We start from the raw sequence: 6,697 nt of genomic DNA, 5'->3' as shown, positions 1-6,697 counted from the left end.
AGTGGGGGTGAAGGCTCCAGTTCCCCACTTGACCTTTTCTGACACCACCCAGAGGGGGATAGGAGAGGGTTGAACCCCTCATTATCACCTGATGAGGATGAAAGTCTAGGCTCCCCACTCATCCTTTGCTGGTGGGTGTGGGAATGGGGCTAAACTTTTTCTTTGATGTTTGGTTGGAGTAGAGCAGTTATTCTCTAGAAGTTTTCTGTCTTGCTAGGCTGACCTTTCTTGATCCTTTGTCTAAAGAGAGCAGACTTTTCTCAAGGTTTCTTTTATCTTCACCCATTGACATTCCCAGGCTGCCAGCTTCTCCAACACCCAGTGGGTTATATGAGGCAAACAGAAAATCCAGGGAATTCACCTGAGTCATTCCTTGGGTCCTGAAGTCCCTAGCTAGCTTGTCATCTTCTCTCCACCTTGCAGAGTCTTATATTTGTTTTGCATATAATGTCCAGGGTTTCAGCTATACTAAGCAGGAGGGATAGGGAAAAGTATGTCTACACCATCTTTCTGGAAGCAGAAGTCCAATCTCACTAAGACAATGACCGAAGAAAGGAAGAAAAAATCAGATCAAGCTTTTTTGCAGATGTTGGGACATTTTGATTACTTTGCCCTAAAGCTATGTCAGCAACTTGGAGAGCCAGTGTTTGCCTGAAGTTCTGAGCATCCCTATAATTAATTCCAGGCCTTGGTGTGATTATTAATAGAGTACCTCCATAGTTTGGCCTTACAGATTTTGATTGAGTAGGTTCAACCTTGAAAAAAGAAACTTGCTCAATAAGCTGGTTTTGTGAGTCACTTTATCATGAAGGGGGAAAAACAAATTCATTCAACTCATTGATGTTTTCACACTAGGTTTTTTTTTTTTTTTGGCTGCATTGGGTCTTCACTGCTGTGTGCAGGCTTTCTCTATTTGCGGTGAGCGGGGGCTACTCTTTGTTGCAGTGCGTGGGTTTCTCATTGCAGTGGCTTCTCTTGTTGCAGATCATGGGCTCCAGGCGTGTGGTCTTCAGTAGTTGTAGCACGTGGGCTCAGTAGTTACGACACGCGGGCCCTAGAGCATGCGGGCTTCCGTAGTTGTGCTGCGTGGGCTCAGTAGTTGCGGCATGCACACACTAGGTTTTGATGTCTCATAAACACTGACCATCAGCTCTCCTTGCAAAACTGGCATATGTTAGTGAGTTAGGACAAACTTTTCAAGGCACTCTCCACAAGATAAGTATTCAAACCACTCCTTATTACAAAATTTACCCATTTTGCTTCCCCACTGAGAACACTAAGGGGATCAAGAGGCAGACCTTTCGAGGGGAAGCACTACCAAAATTGAGGCAATGGTTCTGCCTCATTCAGGATGTGTCTGAGCCCGCTTCTGCCACTTCTGCAATTGTGCAGAATCTTACCTCCATCTGTTCACTTTCTCCAGCCGATACCGTGGTTTGCTCAGAAGCTCATATTATCTTGTTAAAATTTTCTTAACCAGTTATTTCATGTCAGGAAATTTGCATTGAACATCTTATAGGCATCATCATTATAAACATTGTGAACAAAGACCAATAACATGCCCTAAACATCAACATCTGTTCAGTCACACACTGTAAGTTAAAGAACCCACTTCACCTTGGTCTCCTGACTGGCTGCTCAAACATGCCTTTTTGAACACATTAAAATGCATTCTTTGGTACTTCCCTGGTGGTGCAGTGGTTAAGACTCTGCACTCCCAATGCAGCAGGTGTTCCACCCCTGGTCAGGGAACTAGATCCCACATGCATGCCGCAACTAAGAGTTCACATGCCACAACTAAAGAGCTGGCAAGCCGCAACTAAGGAGCTCGTGAGCCACAACTAAGGAGCCCGCCTGCCACAACTAAGAACCTGTGCAACCAAATAAATAAATAAATAAAGTAATTAAATAAATATTAAAAAAATATATTATTTTACAGTTCAGTCTATAAGGGCATTTTTTCTAGCTTGGCTGCCTCTTTTGACACAAAACCTTCAGTCATATCTACAGTCCCTCATCTTCTCTCCACCTCCCCAATTACATGGGCTTTTCCTTGCAGGGTGATCTTAACAAAAATGTGATATACATAACATAAAATTTACCATTTTAGCTTTCTTTTAAGTGTACATTTCATGGCATTAAGTACATTCACACTGTTGTGCAACCATCACCATCCTGCGTCTGCCAAAATTTTTCATCTTCCCTAACGGAAAATCTATACCCAATTAAACAATAAATCTCAATCCCCCTGTCCTCCCAGCCCCTGATAACCACCATTCTGCTTTCTGTGTCTATGAATTTGACTACTCCAGGTACCTCATATGAGTGAAATCATGCATTATTCGTCCTTTTGAAACTGGCTTATTTCACTTAGCATGTCTTCAAGGTTCATCCATGTCATAGCATGTGAAAAGATTTCCTTCCTTTTTACTGAGCTCCCTTTTAAGTCTGAATAACATTCCATCATATGTATATACCACATTGTGTTTATCCATTCATCCATCAGTGGACACTTGGGTTTCTTCCACCTTTGTCTATTGTGAATAATGCTGTTATAGACAAAGATGTACAACTATCTCTTCGAGACTTTGCTTTGAATTCTTTTGTTTATGTACTCAGAAGTGGAATTGCTGGATCATAAGGTAATTCTATTTTTTTTTTTTTTGAGAAACTACCATACTGTCTTCCACAGCAACTGCATCAAAAGTATGGAACGCTGCATGAATTTGTGTGTCATCTTGCACAGGGGCCATGCTAATTTTCTCTGTATTGTTCCAGTTTCAGCATATGTGCTGCCGGAGCAAGCACCCAAGGTGATTTTAAAACTGACCTTGAAGGAGGCTTTAGACACTTTTTAAATTTGCTTGATAGATTGTGCTTTTTCACCAGAGGGTCTCTTTCCTCTTTTGTGAAGTTGCAAAAAAAATCTGTCAATTATTATTTAAAATGTACTTGTGTGAATTTATTATTATTTTAAGTAACTTTGTCATTTCATAAAAGAAATATACCCTCATTTAAAAGTTGAAGCACTATAGAAAAGTTTTTTTTTTAAAAAGAGCAACTAATCATCCCAAATCCTACTAGCCAGAAATAAGTAGTGTTGATACTTTAGATACTATTCCAACTATCTCTCTCTGCATATGAGAGACAGAAAAAATGGGTTGATAGAAATAATTTTATAGAAATGGGATTATATTGTACATATTATTATAAAATAAAAAATTAAAATTAATTTTATTTTAATTCAACAGAAAAAAAATCGGAAGGGAAACTGAAGACATGCTAAGCTTCAGATAAATATTTCCTTACTCTGAGATATACAAGTTACTAAAGTGCCTTTTATTTTTTATTTATTTATTTTTTTGCGTTACGCGGGCCTCTCACTGCTGTGGCCTCTCCTGTCGCGGAGCACAGACTCCAGACGCGCAGGCTCAGCGGCCGTGGCACACGGGCCCAGCCGCTCCGCGGCACGCGGGATCCTCCCGAACCGGGGCACAAACCCATGTCCCTTGCATCGGCAGGCGTACTCTCAACCACTGCGCCACCAGGGAAGCCCTAAAGTGCCTTTTAGATTAAGAAATATACGGAAATCTTTAAAAGATGGGAGCCATTATGTAGATCTTACTTACCTAATCCTGTTTTTAAAATTTTGTGGACAGAAGTCTTATCACATTTTAGATAAGGTAATCAGCACCTCACACTTTCTCTCAACCTCTTCCCTCACCCCTTGATTTTAATTGTTTTACTATTTTTTCTTTGTCCAGATTTATAAAGTAGATATTATGGACCATTTACGTTATTGTTCAATATTTATGTGAATTTGGTGTTCACCATGGGGCTTTTTCAAAGTTACCATCTCCATACTCTGTATTTTGATTCCTTCTTGTGTTCTTGAATTTCAACAGAGTATTTTTTTCAGGAAGGATTCAGAGGTACTATACTCCCAGAGTTTCCTCATGTTAGAGAATGTCAGCTGATTGCCTTTATAGTTGAATGATAATTTGGCTGGGTATAATATTCTTATGCTTACATTCTTTCCCTCAGATTTTTCTTTTTTAGCTACTTCTCCAATTATTTTTGGCATTGAAGTTGCTATGAGCAGTTGGAGGTGACTTGTTTTATCTCTCTGAATTCCTGAAAAGTTACTTATTCACCTTTGAAGTTCAATAATTTAACTAGATTGTGTCTCTGTTTGCATATTCTGTAACGGTTTTTCCGCCTAGTATATGATATGCAATTTCAATCTGAAAATTTAGTTATTTTATTTCAGGGATTTTTTTCTGTATTATATCTCTGAGTCAGCTCTATCTTACCTGTGTTGGGTTCTTTATGTCATGGACAAAATCGTTCTTCTTTTGGTGCATTTTTGCTCTAAACTTTTTGTTTTTCTTCTCTTATTGTCCTGGGATGATTTTTTTCTTCATGTCATTAATTAAATTTTAAGCCCCATTCCCTCTTCTTTCTAATTTATTTGTTAGATTTCATATGTTGTTGTTTTGGTTCTTGATTTTCTTCCCCCCAGCTCCTCATTTTCTCTTTTTATCCAAATCTGCTATTTTGTCTCATCTTTGAGCTCTTATTTTATTGATTCTTACTCTAATTAAGATCTGTAACACTCACCACTGATGGGAAATATGCTTTTATTTTTTTGAGTTATACTTTTTCCATGTTGAAGTCTTTGTCTGACTTTTGCTTACTTTGTCAGGATATTTAACATTTTACCATCATTTTTGTCTTTTCCTCTACCTTCCTCTTTTCTGCCTCCTCCCTCAGTTACTCCTCTCTCTCCTAATCCTTCTTTTTGTAGCATGTTTGACTGGTGACTGTGCCATGTATTGGTGGGCTCTTGCTTAATGTGGACCACTACAGACCTTCTGTTTTCTCTAACTCAGTGAGGATTAGTTGAAATAGTTATAGATTTAGGGAATTCCCTGGTGGTCCAGTGGTTAGTAAAGAAAAAAAAAAAAAAAAAAAAAAGCTTTGTGGAAGGAGAGGGATGGACTGGGAGTTTGGGGTAGGTAGACGCAAACTATTTAGAATGGGTAAACAACAAATAAACAACAAAGTCCTACTGTATAGCACAGGAAACTATATCCAATCTCCTGGGATAAACCATAATGGAAAAGAATGTATATATGTGTATAACTGAGTCACTTTGCTGTACAGCAGAGATTGGCATAGCATTGTAAGTCAACTACACTACAATAAATATAAAAATAAACAATAGATTCATAGGAAATTGCAAAACTAACATATAGAGATCCCCTGTACCCCTCATCCAGGTTCTTTCAAAGACATGGTCATATGTAACTATATACAGTTCAATATCAAGACCAGAAAACCATTGTAACAAAACCATTGTTACAATCCACAGACCTTATTGAGAGTTTACCAGTTTTACATGGCCTCACTTATGTGTGTATATTTAGTTCTATACAATTTTATCACGTGTATTATTCATATAACCACAGCTGCAATCATGATACAGAACTGTTCCATCACCACAAAGATCCTCTGTGCTCTCCTTTTCTTGTCCTATCCACAGTTCTGCCTACACCTCTCCCCCTCCCCAAGCCCTAGCAACCACTAATCTGTCTTCCTCTGTAATTTTGTGATTTGAGAATTATGTATAAATGGAATCATACAGTATGTGACCTTTTGTGACTGGCTTTTCTTCTCACTCAACATAATGCTCTCAAGATCCATCCAGGTTGTTGTGTGTGTTGACAGTCCCTTTCTTGGGGATTGCTGAGTAGTATTCCATGGTGGAGATGTTTGTTTAACCATTAGCTGATTGTAGGACATTTTGGTGGTGTCCAGTCTTTGGCTTTTCCAAAAAACCTGCTGTGAACAATCAAGTACAGGTTTTTATGTGGACATGAGTCTCATTACTCTGAGCTAAATGCCCAGGAGTGTGATTGCTCGGTCAAATGGTAAGTGTATGTTTAGTGCTTTAAGAGGTTGTCAAACTATTTCCCAGGATGGCTGTGACATTTTATATTCGCACTAGCAATGTATGAGAAATCCTCATCAGCATTTGGTGATTGGTATTGTCACTAATTTTAAATTTAGCTTTCTTAATATGTTGTACGTTGGATTTAAAATGTCACTTCAAGAGTGATGGTTTCACACCGCTATTGCTCCAGGTTTTCCTGAAACAGAGATGCTAAACTTTAGGCTCAGTTGCAGTTCACAACAATAAAACTCAAGTTTGAAATAGCTTTAAGCCATCGTTCACTTCCCCCCAATTGCTACTGCATTGTGGTAACGTCTTGATAATCCTCAAATCTTCGTGGGGAACTTCAGCGGTTAGAACAAAGTTACCACAACCCTTGATGCTTTGGAGTTCTGAATTTTCCTCATTATCTGGCTGGAATATTTCACTAATTTCAAACTAGTGCCCCAGCTTTCCTGTTTTGATCCATGATCCCATTTGAAGATATAACTTTTAAATCATTGTGTTATGAAATGATATAAGAAGAACGAAACCAAAGCCATATGATCCAGAATTTGGGGGTTCCCTGGGAATTCATTGCAGCAGGCTATTGGAATAAGCATATTCCCACATCTTGAAAATAAAATATTTAACAGAGTATATTTTTGTTAGGAAGTTAAATGATCTGTATAATTAACTTTTATGTGTTAAAGGTTAAAAAGAAAAGATGACAAATTTACTTTAAAACATCTAGGTATGCAT

General features: G+C 38.4%; 1 non-coding gene across 1 annotated transcript; it reads right to left on the bottom strand.

The window, feature by feature from the left end:
* Nucleotides 1–2,702: 2,702 nt before the first annotated feature.
* Nucleotides 2,703–2,808, bottom strand: LOC112395598 (U6 spliceosomal RNA). The gene has a single exon (XR_003002406.1). It is a non-coding gene; the product is annotated as a U6 spliceosomal RNA (small nuclear RNA).
* Between the last annotated feature and the right edge of the window lie 3,889 nt (nt 2,809–6,697).

Source organism: Neophocaena asiaeorientalis, unplaced genomic scaffold, assembly GCF_003031525.2.
Source record: "Neophocaena asiaeorientalis asiaeorientalis breed wild unplaced genomic scaffold, Neophocaena_asiaeorientalis_V1.1 scaffold106, whole genome shotgun sequence".
In the NCBI taxonomy this organism is placed as follows: Eukaryota; Metazoa; Chordata; class Mammalia; order Artiodactyla; family Phocoenidae; genus Neophocaena; species Neophocaena asiaeorientalis.
The sequence above is the reverse complement of the archived record's forward strand: the minus strand, read 5'-3'. Positions and strand labels throughout refer to the sequence as shown.